At 42.4% G+C, this 20,315-nt stretch overlaps 1 long non-coding RNA gene across 3 annotated transcripts in view; it reads right to left on the bottom strand.

Annotated features, from left to right (window-relative positions):
- Positions 1 to 20,315, bottom strand: part of LOC144322607 (uncharacterized) — a 202,154-nt gene that overhangs the window by 30,876 nt on the left and 150,963 nt on the right. For all 3 annotated transcript variants that reach the window (XR_013388255.1, XR_013388256.1, XR_013388257.1), the window contains 2 exons: positions 12,983 to 13,173; positions 10,045 to 10,271 (listed from right to left, as the gene is read on the bottom strand). This is a non-coding gene — a long non-coding RNA (uncharacterized LOC144322607). The remainder of the gene's footprint in view (positions 1 to 10,044; positions 10,272 to 12,982; positions 13,174 to 20,315) is intronic.

Below are 20,315 nucleotides of genomic sequence, written 5' to 3'. Positions count from 1 at the left end.
GAGCACTTTTATTGCTTGCCCTTAGTCATAGTTGGTGGGAAGAACACACCCTTCTGGAAGATGCAGCCTATACCATGCTTGGGAAAGAAATGGAGTCTACCCTGGTCCTTGACATGAGCTCTGACCTTTTGTCCTTGAAAGATAACCTTCCAGGCCAGGTAACACTGTGTGCCTATAAATTTATATATTAGATCTATTTTCAAGGCTTGCACTGGCACTGTCTGAATATAACATTTGCCACATGGATCATTGTCTCTCTTAAAAACATCAAATCCAGATCTTTAGATTTCCAATGCAGTGTTTTTCATCTGCTCCACAGCTGTCTTGCAAAATTTTACTGGGGCCATCTTGGAAGTTTATACACATACACACACATATACACATATAGTATATATATGTATAGTAAAGATATATAAGATTGCTCTTTTTTTTATGGGCAATAATGGGAAACCAAAGTACAGGCTAGCTATGAGGAAGCAGAGAACAGAAGTCCCTCCTCTTTTCTACCTAGCCCTTTTGCCATACTCCTGAAAATTTAAAGTAGTTTTAATGAACTGAACTTTCTTTAGAATGCTCAGTCTCCATCTGAAGAATCAGTATGGATTCTGTTTTCTACATTTCTGAGTGAACCACTGCAAGAGAGGGCAGGGAAATGACCTGGGGCTCCCAAGCACAACCATAACCACTTATGAAGGGCAAACTTTCTGGCGGGGTACCCACAGAGCCAGCCAAGTTCCACTGTGGTGTAAGGGTACACACACACACACACACACACACACACACACACTTCTTTCTTCATGGTTATGGGCAGTAGAAAAGTTCTGAAGAGTCACATGAAATCACACATTCATCATATCACTCAGTAAGCAGCTGTAACAGATAATTTTTTGGGGAGGAGTATATAATTATCTTTGTCTCCCCTTTGTACTTCATACTTCTTCATTCATGATTTTCCCACTATTTACATCTGTCCCCATTTTCAAATCTCTTTACCTATTGGCTCTTGAACTTCTTAGAATGCATGGTTATAGAGGAATAAAACAGAGGATTTTTAAGTTATCATATTCTTGGACATGCATTCAGGAAGCCACTGCTTGTAAACTCTACCAATATTCAGCTCAGAGTGGATGGACAGCCGAGATCAGGCACCCCAGAATCTTTTTTTTTGGCACCCCAGAATCTGACCTCCTAATCCCAACTGCAAAATTTGTGGGAGAATCTGGAGGAATCTGCTGCAGAATGGGCTTATCAACAGCCCTTATCAACTACTTTTCTTTCTACTTCCTAAACACACCATAGTCAAGGCTTAGGAGCAAGGAAACTAATTTCAAGGAGAAGAAGGAAATGCCATGCCAATGGCTACCTCAGTGCCTCATCTCATTGCTCAGGAGCATATAACTGGCTGTCCCACATGCACAGCAGCAATTACTGAAGGGGCGTGGATGGCCAAATGTTGACTGCGGCTTCCTTTTCAACTCCATTCCCATGGTCCTATTTTACTGAAAAGTGAATGCAGCTTTCTCCACTCTCCAAACTGAAACTATTATCACTTAATTTTCCTTAAATAGTCTAGGACCATGGTGATTAAAAAAATTTTCAGTAATTCCCCATTTCTTTTTACTAAGAAACACAACAAAATTCAACATGTTCTCACTTGTCTTTATTTAAAACCTCTTCCATAATATATCTGAAATTTGTGAAAGCTTTTCTTGGTCAATATTTAAAAACAGCTTTCAGGGGTACCTGGGTGGCTTAGTCGGTTAAGTGTCTGACTCTCTTGGTTTTGGCTCAGGTCACAATCTCAGGGCCATGTGATGGAGCCCTGTGTCAGGTTCCATGCTTAGCATGGAGTCTGCTTCAGATTCCTCTCCCTCTTGCCACGTTCAGGTCTCTCCCTCTCTCAAATAAATAAATAAATTTTTAAAAAAGAAAAGCAGCTTTCACTGCCAATGTCATAATGGGGTAAAATATGGAAATAGCTTCAGCCTGCAACATATCCTCTCAAATGTGTTTCCTACATAGCAAAGTGTAAAAAAAAGAACATAAACTTTCTAAAAATCAAAAGACATGGAGTTTCCAGATCATTATTTCCTCTATAATTTGCTATGGGACATTGGGTAAGGAACTTTCTCTCTCTGGAGTTCAACTTTTCTATTTCAAAGAAAAGAGTTTCAATTTCAGAAACTTTCCTTCTTTCCTTCCTTCCTCCCTCCCTTCTTCCCTGCCTCCTTTCTTCTCTTCCTCTTCTCACTGCCCTTCTCCTCTCTCTCTCTCTCTTATTTTTTCTTTCTAACAGTGGAAGTTCTCCTCCAAATGAAATCCCATTCAATTGGCCATCATATTAACTATGAAGGCGAAGCTACTCTTTATGTAGCTCTCCTCATTAGTCTCCTCTTTGACTTCAGGAGTGCATAAGACAGCTAGTCAGTAACCTAGATCTCCTTAGAACCCACTTTGTTAGAAGAAGAACAAGAACAAGAATGAGAAGGAGGAGAGGGATGATGATGATGACAAGGGGAACGAGGAAAATAATGAGGACAAGGAGGAGGATGAGGAAAAGGAGAAGAATGGGAGGAGGAGGAAGAGAGGAGGAAGAAGAAGAAGAAAACATTGAACTACAGGATGAGAACCCATACTGTACAGTGTAGATTGTGTGCACTCTGGAATCAGACAGACCTCAATCCAAATCCCTACTCATGTCTGCTTTCACTAGGGCATGACTGAAAAGCCATTTTACATGGGTCACTCTTTGAGCCCTGATCTCTTCATCTATAAAATGGGAATAATAATATCTACCAAATAAGGTTACTGAGGATTAAATATAAGGATTATTAAAGGATGAGTTAAATCCCCAGCATACAGTAATACCTCAATAAATAGAACCAATTGTTTTTTACTAAGAAGACAAAATGCCCCACTAAACAACTGTAGTCATAGTGATTATTAATAGAATACGCTTTCACTCTTAAAAGGCCCTGGTTTGGACAATAAATTATATGACTATTTAAACCATCTCTTAAAGTCACCCCTCCCGTTTTGATTCTGGGGCTTTCAAAACATGCAGAAGTCTACTGGCTGAGTCTTAAAATCTCACAAGGAGCTAAAGACTACTTTTCATTGTCAAGGTACAAGAATGTGGTTGGTGCCACTATAGAGGCAGGCAACTCACAAACATAGAATAAATATTTAATGGTTTTATACCTCCCCAGAGGAGAGATCCCCTTGACCCAATAACTGGCAAATTCCATGGGCATACATGGTGGAGTCAGCATGGAAAGGAGCCAGGAAAGCCAGCATTTGTTCATGTTAAGAGGATATGTGTTTCCAATGAGATATCACTTTATACCAGTGAGAATGACTAAAATTAAAAGACAGAAAGCAATAAATGTTGGAGAAGATGTGGAGAAAGGGGAACCCTATTCCACTGTTGGTAGGAATGCAAGCTGGTGTAGCCCCTCTGGGAAACAGTGTGGAGGTTCCTCAAGAAGTTAAAAATAGAACTACCCTACAACACAGCAATTGCACTATGGGTACTTACCCCAAAGATACAGATATAGTGAAATGCCGGGACAACTGCACCCTAATGTTCATAGCAGCAATGTCCACAATAGCCAAACTGTGGAAGGAACCATAGTGTCCTTTGACAGATGAATAGATAAAGAAGATGTAGTATATTTATACAATGGAATATTACTCAGCCATCATAAAGGATGAATACCCACCATTTGCTTCAACATGGATGGAACTGGAGGGTATTATGCTGAGTGAAATAAGTCAATTGGAGAAAGACAATTATCATATGGTTTCCCTCATTTGTGGAATACAAGAAATAATGAAAAAGATTATAAGAGAAAGGAGGGAAACTGAGTGAGGAAAAATTAGAGAGGAAGACAAACCATGAGAGACTCCTAATTCTGGGAAACAAAGGATTGAAGAAGGGGAGGGGGTGGGGGATGGGATAACTGGGTGACAGGCAATGAGGAGGGCACTTGATAGGATGAGTACTGGGTGTTATACTATATGTTGGCAAATTGAATTTAAATAAAACAGTTTTTTTAAAAAGAAGATACGTATTTGGAGTAAGCAATCTCTCATTTCATGTCTCCTGCAATCCTGGTGTTTCTCTTGATGAACACAGGCAGGGGCTGTGTTCACGTGGTTGGGAAATGAAACACTTGAGTTGTAAACTCAGAGCTGGGCACAGAGAACACTGATCTTAAGAGTGTACGCTGAAACAAAGAAATGTGTGCACCTGAGTAGGTATCCTTTGTGTTTGGTGCGCCTTGTGGTTATAATTAAGCAAATCCATTATAAGCCAACAAACATTTGTGGACTCCTTTTAGTATTAGTGATTCTGCTTGCAAACCATTGGCTTTTTTGTAGACTTGCCTAGTCTCTTCATTAAAAACTAACCACTTCAAAATTGTTTTAAGCTTCTGAACATCAGCCTTGAGAACAAGAGAGTAAATACCAGCATCACTTATCACCTTGGCAGGCTCAACAAACAGCATTTTGGAGCATTAACAGCCCTTAATAGAGACTCTCACTGCTATTAGCTAAGCAAACAGTCATTAGTTTGAGGAAGGCAACCAGTGACCCATCTCCACAGTGACTGATTGTTATCTATGTTGGCTTCAGCTGATGTGGTACACATTCCACCCCAGCACCTTCTGAGGGAACTGGTGGTGACCATGCCATTTCAGGCTTGGATCTATGCTCCAAGCTGGGCTGCCATTAGCTCTGTTTTAAATAAGAGTTTAACTGGAGTTTAACCAGTAGTGACTGAAAACATCTCCTCTTCCCTTTTGGTCCACAATTGATAAAAACCCCACCCCTTCTCTCAGGTCCACTTCAAATACCACTCATCTACTCTAGAAAGTTTTTTCCTCACTCTACCTTTCCCTAACTGGGAAATTAACTTTTTTCCTCTGAATTCCCACAATACAAAGCTCAGCTGCATGAGTCACTTGAGTTGCTTATAAACAATGCAGGTACTTCTAATCCAATAATTGCAAATCCAGGCCACATATCTGAATCACCTAGGGACTATTTTTTTTAAAACACTCTACAGGTGGTTCCTCTATGCAGCTAGAGTTGAGAACCACAGCTTTCTCCAGAGAGATTCTGATTCTATTTATCTGGGGTAGGGTCCAGGAATTTTCATTCTTAACCAGCACCATGGAGCAGGAGTCCCAGTTCACACTTTGAGAAATACCACCATGCCCCTTGGGTTCTGAATGGGGCCTGATAACAGATTAATATTGCTTTATAAGGAGTGTACATCCTGGAGACTGGGACCTTCAGTCTTCTAAGCATTATGATACCATCTGCATAAAGAAGACTAGAGGTTAAGCTGAGGCAGAGATGAATTGATCTGCTTCGTGGAAGAAAGAGAGATGAATGTGTGGAAGTAGGGGAGGGGAGTGGGTACTGAGATAGAGGAAACTGGGACCAACAAGGCTGGGTAAAAGGGAAAGAAAAAAACCCATTACCCTAGCATATGGCCATGTCCCAGAACCAATTTTGAGGAATGAAAATATTTCAGGAGAATGTTGTAAATTGTTTGCTCCAAGATGTGCAAAGCAATCTCCCTCCTCCATCTCCCCTTAGGAATGCTGAGTAAAGAGGTGCTGGAAGTCTTCTTCACATTGACAAGGGTGAAAGCAGTGAGAGGACTGGAAGAAGCAGAGTAAGAAGATGAAGGACAGCGCCCATCTGGCTTACACATGTGGGCTTCATCTCCTAACACAGCCTGTTACACAAAACAGGTGTTCAACAAGCATTTGTCAAACAAATGAAATAAGTCCTGGGGAAAGGCTCTAAAGGAAGGCCTTGGTTTCTACCACCACAGAGGACTGACAAGGGTAGGAAGAGAAACAAAGAGGCCTTTTCCTTATTGGTTTGCAAAGGCAAATCCTGACCTGCTGGACTCCATGTTAACACAGCACACAAGTGTCTGCCAAGAAAGAGTAAGCAAGGTTAAAGCTCATAGGGCCAAAGATCTCTTCATGTGCCATTGGCTTAGCTTTGGGTGTTTGGCTATTGTCATGTTTTGGAAAGTTTTAGCAAAGACAATAAAGAGGGCATTCAAAATACAAAGAGAAAACCTCCCACATACCACCCATCGTGATGTGCATGGCATTGATCTAAAGCAACTAGAGCAGAGGACATCCATATGACGCCCAGCTGGTTGAGTGAAATTTTGCCCTGAGCTCCATCTGTTCTAAGCCAAAGTGACAGACATAGCCTGGGGGTTCCACTTACAGTTCAGATTTGCACAGCTCAGCTGCTTCCCTTCCCTCAGCTCCTCCCCCTCAGTTCTTTTCCTTTGCTTGGAAGCTATCTATGTTTCTAAAACAACAGAATTCACTTCAGTGACTTTAGAAACAACTGTCCCAGGACTAACCCTGACTCATAATGAGACCTAAGGAAGAAGCAGGAGCAAGTACTTTCTTCCTCTAGTGCTCTTGCGGTGGGGTTGATAGCCTTTATTTTATCTGCCCAGTATCCTTCCTGCCTTTGGCAGTGCTTCCTTCTTCATTCTGTGTCACCCCATTAGAGCTATAGTCTCACATCTACCAGCATCCCCTTCCTGATCACTGGGTCAGTCATGTGACTCCAGATCAGCCCATCTCAGTGCTGTGTGCCTTTAGCAATAGTGATTGTTCTGGGTACATTTGTCTCATCTAAGCAAGGCCAATCATAGTCTTGCCTGGATTGATAAATGGGTGTTGGAAGTTAATAAGAAAATGTGATCTGGAACCCTGGTGACTGGACACTGTCCATAGGATTAAACCAATACTCAGAAGGACACTGAGCTAAGGGGTGAAGAGAGGCTGAGCTCTGATGTCACAGCTGGAACCCCTAAATCCAGCCTGAAGGTAGATCATCCTTGGACTTGCCAGATACATAGAATTTCATGTGTTTGTTCATTTATGTTTAGGCTAGTTTTAAGTTGGATTTCTACAACTTAAAATTTTAAATGTTGTAATGAATATAAGTAAATATAAAATGTTTCTATTCAAGTAACCTTCACTCAGCATATGGAATCATCATTGCAATTATTGCTTGAACACCCATCCAGAGTCAGGGCCTGTACCAAGACAGTAAGTGAATGTGAATGCCCCACCAAAAAATGAAGGTACCTGAGACTCAGAGAGGTACTTGACGTGGACACAAATCACAGAGATGGAGGAGGAGGGGATCCTAATCTCCATCTCAGGGTGGACTCACTCCATTCTATGCTCCTAAGAGTGCCTACAGCAGCATAATTATGTAGAAACAGCAACTCTTCTGTGCTCGTTTAGTTAACAAGATGACAGTCCTCAGCTGTGAAGCTTAGGTCCTCAGCACAGTTCCGTTTGTCCTACACAAGGCTCTAAGCTTCCAAACCAGGCTCCTGAGGGGGCCAGAACCCAGCTGGGAAACAGGTGGTGAGGTCTCTGTACTGGTCTGTTGGGCTCCCTGAGCCACATGCCAGGTATCAGGAGAGGCTTGATCTCTGCCGTCAGCATTTGCTGGCTGAGAGTGGGAGATGGGCAAACACTAAGATGGTGAGTTCATCTAGGACCAGCCACTTTCATGATCCACAGTGAGCTTATCCAGCCTTTGCTGAAGGGAAGCTCAGGAGGGGGATGGCTCTGAATATACTGGAAACCGGACATGAGGATATCCAAGCTCATCCCCAACATCCACATTTGACTGACTCTGCCCATCCTCTGACACCCTCTCCTACCTGCCCCTCAGAAGGGGCAGGGGAATAGCATACTATGAAACCCATCCCAAAGGCCACTAATGAGGTTTCCCTTTATTTGAATGTCAACTCCCATTCCCAGTTGTGAAAAATTCATGGTTCCCCTTATTTAAATTCCCATTCCAAATTACAAAAAACGCATGAATGTAGCCCTGCACTACATTCATTGCCTCTATGACTTTGGTCAAGTTACATAGGCTCTCCAAGCCTCAGGTTGCTCTTCTGAAAAATGGAAATGATGCTGTCTACCCAAAGATGTCACAAGAATTTAACAAGGGATGTGCCATCACTCCTCCTGGAGCTTGGCATGTGTCAGATGCTCCATGATGGTAAATATTGCTGGGGCTTCCCAGGAGCGTTCATGGGAACAAACTTACTGCATACTGGGCCCTGGCTCCTCTGCACAATCTTCAGTTGGTGCCTATTAAATAGCTAGCTTCTTTCAAATGGGGCAGGGAGTGGATGATGGCTACTCCCATTTTCCATATTTTAGAATCCCTACAAGTAATCCCTGGCCATAGTTTGACAGGTGGGGCAGAGCTATCCTAAGATCTGGAATTCCTACTCCAGCCTAATAAACAATTGTGTGAACAACTTGGATGCTAAGGTTAGTGGTGGGCTAACTGTGGGTGCTGTGGTGATACAAGAAACATCTGGAGAGCCCATGAAGAGGTCTCAGGTTTCAGATACTACTCCTCCACCAAAGCCCCATGGACACAAGCAGGCTGCAGTGGATGAGAAGGAGATAAGGGACCCCACTTTCTAAGGTGGAAGGATTTTTTTGTGGTACCTCCCATTCTGTCAAGGCCCAGGGCAGACCACTCCCATATCTACCTCTGCTGTGGAGGGGTCACCTGGGCTCTTGACAATCACAGTGGCATCAAGCTCAGGGCAAAGCCTGCTCTAGGACTGCCCCAGTGGACTACGTAAGTGGGGGTCCTAAGAAGAGGACTACGTAAGTGGGGGTCCTAAGAAGAGGACTCACCTCCAGAAATGTTCCTGCCAAGGTGGAAGCAACAGGGGAGTGATTTTCAATCCTGAGTGTATGCTATGAATCACCTGGGGATCTTGTCAAGGTGTGGATTCCCACTCAGAGGGCCTGGGGTCAGCCCAGAGATCCTGCATTTTTAGCAACTCCCAGGCAATGTCGAGGCTTCCAGCCCAGGAACCACATTTTGAGACTAGCAAGGCTCTAGGGCGTAAGAAGTTCGTAGTAAATGTCTGCTCATTCATTAGTAATAGATACATGGATGAATAAATATACAAATGAATAATACAAGGGGAAAGTAGATTATAATGAAAATTCTATTATCCAAGCCAGACTGGGGTTAAAGACGGTAACTTCCAGACTTCCAGGCTTGACCTTTAACCTCCCCACCCCCTGTATGTTCTTTTGACTCTTTTTGCTTTGTTATTTTTTTATTATTATTATTATTCATGAGGTATACACAGAGAGAAGCAGAGACATAGGCAGAGGGAGAAGTAGGCTCAGGGAACCCAATGTGGGACTTGATCCCCAGGATCACGACCTGAGCCGAAGGCAGATGCTCAACCACTGAGCCACTCAGATGCCCCTGCTGTTATTTCTTTCTCTCCTCAGTGACAGGGCAGGAAAAAGAGCAAAATCACTACCTCTGGTATAATCTCTGAGTTTCAGTGTCCAAATCTATACATTGGGAATAATACCATTTACCTTCCAGCCGTTGCAAGGATTAAATGCCTCAGAAGAGGAGCTCAAGAAGTGGTGGCTACTGACTATTATGGAATTAACTCATTTGAAGAGGTACCATTTCTGTCTTCCGTATAGAAGGAACAGGGGAAAATATTACTGGCATATATGGGCTAGCGCTGTCCTGAGGCATTTGAGGTTCACAGTGTTGTGTCAATTTCACAGACAGGGAAACTGAGCCTTAGAAGGAATAGGCGACTTTTATCCAAGGCCACAAAGCTGAGTAAGTGGCAGGGAGCAGTTGTGTCTGATTCCAAAGCCACATTCTTTCCCCACCGTTCTGCCTCTCCCCTGTGCCCTGGTTGTGGGCAACGTGCCCCAGTTGAACACAGTACTCCACAGTCAAAGGCTGTGGGATTAGCTGTCAGGGCTCCAATTCGACCCAAGTCCGGGCTCATTCCTGGCTGTGAAGCAGACAGCCTGTTTACACGACACAGGTCTGGGATGGCAAAGTTCTCAGTGCCTATTTGTCTGCTTTTGCCTTCTCCTCTCACTCGGACCTTCAGTGAGTCAGTTTTGGTCAAATCCAAGGACAGTGTGTGCTGAGTGCCCTCCAACTTACCGGGAAGGTGTCTGAAGCCCTGAAGGTCACTGGGTGAAAGTGTCAAAGTAGACAGACAGATGACCTCTCACATCCTTGTGGGAGGGAGCTGTTTCCTGAGTAGAGGGTTCAAGGACATCCTCTCCGAGTCCCAAACAGGCCTGAATCACTGCCCCCACTTTCCGACCACAGATGTTTTCTTGCTCACAACCAGGTTCCAAATGGGGCAGGATCTGCCAGATTGAGCTCTACAAGAGACCCAGAGGAAAGAAATGTGAATCTGACACGTTGTTTCCACCTCTATAAACCCGGCCTCCTGGTCCATAGCCGCATCTCGACTCAGTATTCCCTCTCCTGCGGCAGCGACGACTAATTTAACTGCTCCCCGGAGATTCCTGCTCCCCTGTAGTATGGAACTACCCGGGGGACATGGCTGCCATGTTAGTGATCCTGTTTCCAAGCCCCCCTTGCTTCTTGTGGGGGCCAAGGGACTGCTTCTGACCAACCAGCGGAAGTGATGTGTCTCCCTCTTGGGCCAAGGCATGCCTCCTCCGCCCTCTCTTTTTCATCCCAGAGAGAAAGAAGTCACAGGTGGAAGGAGCTTGTGTCTCTGACTCACCGTGTGGAAGGCTTCCTGCCGACCAGGAACACCCACATAGCTTGGTAAGTGAGGAATAAAGCTTTATTATTTTGAAGCCACTGAAACTTTTGGATTTGTTTGCTAGAGCAAGTAACATTACTGTTAGTACACCCCAGGGCTGGGATAGCAGCGTAGACTCTGATTGGATCCTTGGTCCAATGGGCAGTACACTGTGCTCAGAACTTCATCACTGGGATCTCACAGGACCCTCATACGACTCTGGCAGATAATTTTCAGCCCATTTTAAACCACAGAAACCTTGGCTCTGGGATAGTAAATCATTCATTCCAGATCATATGGCAAGGAAGTGGCAGCAATAAGGTTCAAACAAATTTCTGTCTGACAACAGATGCAAGAAGCCTTCCCTTTAACCACCTCTGGACAGTGTAGTCCTGAGGTCCCAAAGAAAGAGCATGTTCCTACAATCATTCCTGGGCAAGAGTACATGATCTGAACCCCTTTATTGGTTTCTAGGGCTCTTCTCATACAGGCCCCCACCTGGGATCTGGGAAGGATGACAGGAAAGAAGAATGGAAGCAGATTCCTCATCACTCTAATCCAGCCAGCCACAGGACAAAGAGAGCCCTTGCAGAGATTGATACACCTTTCCTACACCCTCTCCTAGGTCTGGTACAGACCCCAAAGGAGGAGCAGCAAGTTTGGATGAAGTCCCTTTGGAGTGAAACGTTGTTTTTTTAAAAGGAGTCTTAAATTTGCTCTTGGCAGGTCATAGTGAAATAGACTTCCGGTAAATTTCCCAATTGAGGTGATTCAAAAACTATTTAAATGAAAATGTGCAAAGGTGGCCAAATTGTAAGGTATGAATTATGCTCTACTGAGTTTGATGCAGGCTCACCAAGGACAACCCCAGGGGGTGCCTGTGACAGGGCAGTAACATTGCACTCAAGCACAGAAAATAGGGACCGTGCAATAAGAAGCTAGAGGTCTAAGACCCAGCTCCCTGGCTTAATGTCTGGAGCAAGACATACCTTTCAGAGTCCCAGCTTCCTCATTTCTGAAGAAGGGATGAGGGTAGGAAAGGTGTGACTCTCTTTTCCTGGCAGTGTTTGTAGGCTTCCCTTTTTCATTTTCGTGTTCAGCAACTTGTACCTGAACTATTGCAGCAGGAAAGGGTAGAGAGTGGTTCCAGGACCTTCGGCTCCTGCTCCCCCCTCACTAACCAGTGAGACAGCTCTGCTGCTTAATCCATCTGCAGTACCCAGCATCCTCAGGATAAAATCCAAGCTCTTCAGACTGCCATTCCAAGTGTTCCATGATCTAACCTTGACCTTCATTCCTACCATACATTCCTTTATCCAATCCTTGATTGCCTACAACGGGTCTCACACACACTTCCCTGTGCACTTCCTGCCATTCTATCCTTTTAACTTTCCTGATATCCTCTTCCCTATCCTAACTTTACAAGATTAAACCTTATCCATCTTTCAAGGCCAATGTCAATACAATCACTTCTAGAAATCCTTTCCTGATGTCCACACCTGAGACTTCCATCCCTGCCTTCCAAGCTCAGGCAGCAGACTTCTCAGGCTTGGATACTTTTGAAACTTGTTGACTCATTATTTGACCCTATTTCTTAGCTCCCCTCTCAGCTCCTTAGAGAAAGAACTCCACCTGCTTCGTCTATGCATTCTCCAGCACCTAGAGGTATACTTGGTACAAAGCTGGTATTTGGCAAGTTTACTAAGTTCATTTAAAATTGTAAGTCAAGGAAAGACTAAGAAAAGACAGTTGACAGAAAAGAATGAGACAAAGCACTCCTGTGGTAACAGGTAAATCCTGATACTTGACTTAACATAATAACAGGTGACCTCTCACTCCACTCCCAGTCCCTCAGGGGTCAGGCAGTTCCCTAGAGCAGAACTCCTCCAGTCAAAGGCAGGAATCCAGTCTCCTCCATCCCTCATAATCTTTGCATCCCAAGTGTTTTTGCTTCCAGCTTGCAGATGGAGTTACAAGATTGTGGAAGTCAGCATAGGACACTTTATGTCCAGGTTAGAATTGGTGTCCATTCCTAATACTTGAAGGATTGTCTGTGAAACCAGAAGCACTGGCATCACCTGAGGGTTGCAGAAAATCAAAATCACAGGCCCACCTCAAACCTGCTGAACCTGAGTCTGCATGTTAACAAGATTCCCCAGGTGATGTGTGTACACATCACAGCATGAAAAGCACTCATGGACATCATTTCTGCCCAAGTTCCTTCAGCAGGAACACAGTCCCGGGGCCTGAACTAACTGAGGAAGCCTGGAAAAATGTCTCTACCCTGAGGCCTCGCATTGGGAAGTAGGTTTTACTTACCACAAGCAGCATAGAAGATGAAACGGATCCATTCGTTCTTCCAGGTCAACCAAGTCATGTAGACACTCTGTACCTCAGTCACCTACTCTGCCATGGCAGTTGGTGGATGGAGTTTCTATGCCTGGCTCAATAAGCAACGGGCGGTTTCAAGATGGTGGAAGCCAGCAGAAGGGCCAGGAATTCCCATACATCTGCAGAGAAATGGAAGCCAGGTGAAAAGGCACATTGAAAAACCTTTCAGCTCCTGAAGTTGAAAAAACATTTAAACATTTAAATAGTGTAGTCTAAAAAAAAAAAAAGAGAGAGAGAGAGAGCTCCCCATTGCTCCCACCAACGGTCATTCAACCAGTGCAAAGGCCATAAGCAGCCACAGTAGCAAGCTGGAATAATCCATTGTTCATTTTTTGTGAAGTTTTGACCTGTTCGACCCAGCTGTTTTCACTATTTCCATTGGTCATTGTTTCTGGTTCTCATTAGTTGAAATTTATTTTAATTATTCTGTGACTCTATTTTTTCCAGAACACAAGGATTTGAGGTTCACATACTTTCATCTTTTATTTATGATTGGTTAATTAACCAGCACTGCATGGAGGGATGAGGAGAGCAGGAACTTTTCAAAAATCCTTTTTTCATGTAAATGTGTAGACTACTTAACAAGAGAACTCAGATCCTTTGTAATATTTTACTTGATGGTGTTTTACTTAGGAAACACTGGTAAGCCAGCTCTGATCTTAAATTTTAAAGCGTTTCATTAAAATAAAAAAAAAGAAAACATAACATTTCACAATATGAATTTGCTTCATTTTGCATGTGCCAAACAGAAAAAAAAAGTAAAGCAATCAAAATTTTCTCAACACTGAGCATGAAATTTTTATAGCAGAACATCCCTTGTCCAAATATACTATACTTTTATTTTTAAGCCATGGGGAAAGAAATGATTTAGAAACTCAATAGGAAAAGAAAATAAATGCTTAAAAGTATGTATCATGGAAAGTCTTTTCTAGTGCTAAGTATGAATTGACATTTCACATCCATGAATATGATTTCATATTAGGAGTCAATATCGTGTTATACATAATTCATTCATGAGCTGCAAGGGTGAATGGGTAACATGCATATGTATGCCATCAGTCATGGGATAATTTCTGCATTGTTAAAGGGCCATATATCTTTTCTCTTCCTTTTGCTTTCATATGAGGCTAGACCGCCACTCTTGATGAATCATCCCTTTCAGGACTTCAAAAACTAGGTCCATGACTTCCAAGACTCCCTCTCCAGAATCCACCTTCCTCTTGAGCTTCATACCTACATAACAATTCAGTGTAGGACACCTTTATTTCCAGAAGGACCTCAAATTTGCCAGTTCCATAGGTAGCCCACCATTTTCTCCTAAAACTTCTTATTCCTTCTTGTATTTTCTAAGAAAGTACTCAAATATTTGCTGAATTATTGAGGTACATGGAGATTCATTCTTCATTTTCCTCATTTTTATTTCCACAGAACTAACATGATCCTTTATATACATTTATGTTAACTTCACCACCATCCCCTGCTCCTGCTCCATCAAATAACCTGAAGGGACTTGAAAGAATCTACAAGATGATACAAAGAAGACAGTTAAAGAAATGAAGGAGTGGCAAACTAGCAAGGTTGAAAGAAGCTAGGGGAAGACTGATTCCCAGCATTGCACCCCAGGAAATTGGGATACAAATCGGGTTCTGAGCTTTTCCAAAGGCTGAAAGCAAAGTGGGAAACACTTATCGGGGATGTGTGATTCATAGTGTCTGTCAGATGAAAGGAAATGCCAGCTGTTCAAGATGAGCATGATTTTATTATATAACAAAAGCAATGCCAGCAAAAGTGGGTGGTATATGCTTCTGTACAGGATGACTTAGGCCTAATGAACCCTCTTTGGTTGCCTGCCTTGTCTAACAACTAGGTAAGTGAAAATGGACTTAGGTAAATACCTTAGTGAATACCTCAATTAGCCTTTCCTTGAAGACTGTCTGCAAAAGAGTGTAAATGGGCAAAGAATTACCTAATCTCCATCATCTTTTCTACTTCTCAGAGTCTATGATTCTGGTGAGCATCCTCAGATGAAATGTGAGTCCAATATAGGTTTCCCCACCCTCCAGAAGTAGAGCATTCCCCCTAAAACCTTTCCTAAGCCAAAAGGAAGTAAAGCGAAGAAACAATTGCCATCAATTTATATGGAAATTTTTTTTAGCATTCCCAGACCCCAAAAATAACCCCTCTTAGGCTTTTCTGATACCTTAGGACACATCTTGCTAATAGTGCACAGAATAATTCGAGATAAAGCACAGATCCTCACAGATGCAACCCAGAGCCCTGGCAGCTTGATGCGGAGATGCTAAGTGTACTTCCTGGGGAAGGAGCTTCGTTGGGGGGTGGGAGAGGACTCCTGCTGTTGAGGATGTGCATTATATAAAGGCTTGCTCAATACAAATGCTGGGCGCTATTTTGGCTTTTCATCTTTTTTTTTTTTTTTTCAAAAGCAAAAATCCTCTTCAGATTTATTTCAGTTTGCGAAAACGGGTCCTAATATGGATAGATCTTTCGGAAAATCCAAGTGTTGTAACTTTTGAAAGGTGAGGGATGCCTATCTAAAGTATATTTTAGTGAATCAAGTTCCTTTGTTGTCTGGCTTCAACTTCCTCTTTTGCCATGTAAACTTCATCAACACGGCCAACACTTTTTTTTTTTTAAGATTTTATTTATTTATTCATGAGAGAGAGAGAGATAGGCAGAGACACAGGCAGAGGGAGAAGCAGGCTCCATGCAGGGTGCCTGACATGGGACTCAATCCCAGGTATCCAGGATCAAACCCTGGGCTGAAGGTGGTGCTAAACCGCTGAGCCCCAGGCTGCCCAACACTTAACTATTCCTTAGACAGCACACTCACCCCGCTGGTCCTTGCTGGTGCTGTGTCCCCTGCAAAGCACTCTCTCATCCCAAATCTCTGTCTTGCATTCCTGGGTCATACAACCCAAAAATCCAATTTCTTCTGTGAACCTCTCCCCAGCTCTGGAATTGGGAGCTCCTTCATTTAGGCTCCCACACCACATACATGCTCCTCAGCTGCTGCATTTATCCACAGCATATCAAGATTCCCTGTTCAGTGGCTGCACCTATATATAACATGTTAATATTTATTGAGCACTCACTATGTATCAAGTACAGAGCTAGAGGCTTTAATATATATTTACCTCTTTGATTCTTATGTTAGTTTTCTGTTGCTGAATAACAAATCAACCTTACACAATCTTACACAATAAGCATTTACCCGTGGGTAAATGCTCTGTGGACCAGGAATGTGGATGTGGCTTAGTTGGATGACACTGACCCAAGGCTTCATAAGATGCTGCTGCCAAGCTGGCCAGGGCTGTGGTGTCATCTGAAAGCTGCAAATTTGGTAATGAGTACATGGGGGTTTGTTTTACTAGGCTTTTTACTGTTGTGTATATTTGAAATTTTTCATAATAAATAGGTAAAATAAAATCTGAAGTCACATAAAATTTCTAAGTCGGGTCAGGGAGGAAGAAGAAGCTATGGGGGAAATTCCTCAATGAACCGCCACAGTACATCTTTGGAGAAGGTTTTAATATCCCAGTTTGCAGATAAGGAATCTGAGGCTCATGGTGATGAGAAGGCTCTAGAGCTGGGATTTGTAGCCATGTCTGTTTGGCTCCAAGACCAACATTTTCTCCACTCTACCACACTAACATATACAAATGCCATCTCTGCATCGAAGATCTTCAGGTTGCCCTGGATTCTGGGGACCCGTGAGGTTACATGAATGCCCACCTAACACTGGCTCCCAGCCTTTATCACCCCCAGCTGAGGTCTCCCCAGTCACCCGGGTGTCTTACCTGAACGGAGTACATAATGTGTACCAGGCAGTAGCCCTTAATATCAACTCATCATCGCAATACCTCTGATAGGTAGGTATTGTTACTCCCCTTTTCCAGAGAGGAGGTTGCCCCTTAGAGAAATGAAGTCACATCTCAAGTCATACAGCTAGACAAGGTGGAGTTCAGATTTGAATCTAGGACTGTCAGATTCAAAACGATTGCTATGTTTATAGAGCATTTAGAACAGTGACCTAAAAAAAAAAAAAAAAAAAAAAAAAGAACAGTGACCTAATAACAAAAAAAATCCACACTAGCAGTTGAGTGGCCTAGTGTCAGCCACTTTTCTTGCTGCCTACCAATGAGATCTTTCTCAGATTGCTTTCTCTCTTCCACCCATAGTCTTCACATTATAGAAGAGAAGCTGTTCTCAATGTCCCTTGAGGCAGGATTTTCAAACCATAGCTCAGAACCATGAGCAAGTAGTCCAATCAACAGGGTCACCACAAACATTTACAAGAAGAAAGAAAAAAGAAGAAAAGAAAAAACACACCAGAGTAAAGATGAGTTGTTTCATGAACATACAGGTATGTTGCATGTGTGCACACGTGCATGCACGTGTGTGTGTATGTACACACTGGATGATGATGTAATATCAATTTGCCCCTGTGGGTTGTGATCAAGAGTTTGAAAGTCAGTGCTTTAATGCATCTTTCAGATGAGAGAATTCAGGTTAAGTTTGACAATTTGTGAACACAAACCACTAGTTTCCTGAAGACTCTGTAAATCATCAGAAAAAGGAGAACTTTAGAATCAGACCCCTTTGGATTGGAATCTCAACTTTCCTACTTCTGATTGTATATGCCCTTGGACAAATCATTTCACCTTTTTGGGCTATGGTTTCATCATTCATAAAATTCAATTAATAATGTCCATCTTATGGAATAATAATAAGGCTTAAATGAGAAAACAAATACTTAACAAAGTTCATAGTGCATAGCAATGTTCCAAAAATGTTAATTATAATAATAATTATTAATTTTAATATTTTTATTATGACCACCATCACTGTTTTCAAATTGCATTGAAATTACTTGTTTATATGTCTCTTCTGAGACTGGACTCACAAAGAAATCTAAGGGATTCTTTCTCTTTCATTGTGTTTCCAAAACACATTTTATTCAGTGCAAATTGATTATATGGACAGCACCTCCAAAGTTAGAACTTGGATCAGAAGGTGTAAAGACTATTCTATATACTCCCCAACAAACTTATAAAAGGACTTTCATCCAGTTAAGAGCTCTTTGAAAAGAAAAATCACTATCTTGAAAGGAATAATGAAGACTAAGCACCATAGAGTATTTCATCATTATGAGGTTAAGACCATGCAAATTACTTAATTCAGTCTCACCACCACATTGCAAGGGAAGTATTATTCTCATGCTCCATGCTACAGATGTGGAAACTAGAGTTCAAAGAGGTAAAATGACTTGCCCATGCCGTAGAACCATGACTTGACTTTAAGGTCTATGTTCTTTCCCTTGCATCAGTGATTCTGAAAAACATTAGGTTGCATACAAGAAAAACCAGGGATCCCTTGTACAGGTGATTCTGACTCACCTGGGGGGGGGGGATGGGTCAGAAAAAAAAAAGGCTACTCCTCTCACCTACTTAGAGAGTGGGTATCTTAGAGATATCTCTTAGAGATATCTCTAAGATACCCACTCACAAGCAATGGCCTGATTTTATAGCCCAGCAAACCCATTAGCACATTTGCAAAGGCTGTTCTCAGTTATGATGGGCACGTAGGGAGTTGGAATCTGGAAGACTCAGTTTAATTTTGCCTCTTGACCAAGCCTCAGGCCCTAGGGTTGAGAGTGGTGAGAGGAGCATCTTTGGATTGCCTGTGCTCTCTGGCCAACTGTGCACAGCCAGGAGTAGGGCCAGCCTAGATCTACACTGCCTCGTGATGGGGATAGCAGAGGTGCCAGAGCTCTGAAGGGCTTTGGGAGAGTGAAGGTCTGTCCTCAAAGAAGCCACCCTCAACTCTTTCAGCCAGAGTTGGTGGTCCCAAACACAGCTCCCACATTTTTTTGTGTACAGAGTTAGTTTTGTGTAATTGTCAGTTTATAAGATTGCCTCCCAGAAAATAAAGGTGTAGTTGGTGAGCAGAGGAATCACACCATATTCATTTTTCTATCCCCAGTACCCAACCCCAGGCTATCGGCAGACACTCACTGAATGTATGAATGAATGAATTAATTAATTAACTAATGAATACAGAGCAAACAGAATCATGACTTACTCTGATTATGATATGTAATAAAAGTCTCCTAGATGCTCTTGTCTTTTTCTAGTCGTTAGGTTTGACCACCTCTAGAATTCAAAGGAGAAGATCTTTTATTTTTTTTTACCATGATAGAAACTTATTTTTCTTGGAATACTTTAAAAACATAAAAAAAGAGCACTTCTTAGGAAGCTATAAATATGATGAACAATAAACTTTGTGGTTTGTGAGACATGAAACACCATAAACTGTTTTGAAAAGATAATTTTACTGGAAACAATATATTTGGAAATGAATTTGCCATCCCAATCGCCAAACCTTGGCCTGCTAATCCCCTAGAGGAATATGGGATATGAGGCTTTGTGGTGCAACCAACAAATGACACTTCACAGAGCGATTGCCCCAGGACAGGTCTTGTGCACATACCATGTAGTTTAATGTCCTAACTGCACCCTCCCAGTCTCCCTGTGATGGAGGAGATGCATCCCCATCTGACAGCTACAGGAACTGAGGATCAAGTGTCACACAGCTCATAAGAAGCGGAGCTAGATTCAGATCCAGGTCCTTCTGAGTCTCCACCCCACAGATTTCATGTAATACCCAGATTTCTCTCAGTTCAGAGGTGTCATCATGAATCACTTTCAATGAACTCTAATACAGATCAATGAAAATCCAGACCAAGACAACAACAACAACCTTCCCTCCTCAAAGAACTCTCTTAAGCTCTTTCTCTGTCTCCCTTGCCAAGTTATTTAATAGAAACCATGCTCTTCTGAGGAAAAGCAATGAATGCCATCCACTATTAACTATATAAAACACACAAAATTCCGTGGTAGCTGTTGCACCATTACCCTGAAGCCCTGAAGTCATGTGGACTTCTGGAAAAACCAGACTGCAACAAACATAAGTAAGGAATAAATGTTCATCAAATAAAGTTTGGAATAAATGGCAAGTGAATAAAGAAAGTGCCAATAACCTACCACCCAGAGACTGAAATATTTAAGTAACATTTACTTGGAGATGTATGTGGAACCACAGCATGTACCATGTAATATGACATCATTTTGGTTTTCCATTCAACGTTTAAGCAGACACATTTTTCCTATGCACTGAAGTAGTCTCCATGGATTTTACCAGGTTCATAATACTCCATCAAGGAAAGGCCTATTAATTAATC

Source organism: Canis aureus, chromosome 10 (assembly GCF_053574225.1).
Source record: "Canis aureus isolate CA01 chromosome 10, VMU_Caureus_v.1.0, whole genome shotgun sequence".
Classification (NCBI taxonomy): Eukaryota; Metazoa; Chordata; class Mammalia; order Carnivora; family Canidae; genus Canis; species Canis aureus.
This window is presented reverse-complemented; position numbering and strand designations above follow the sequence as displayed.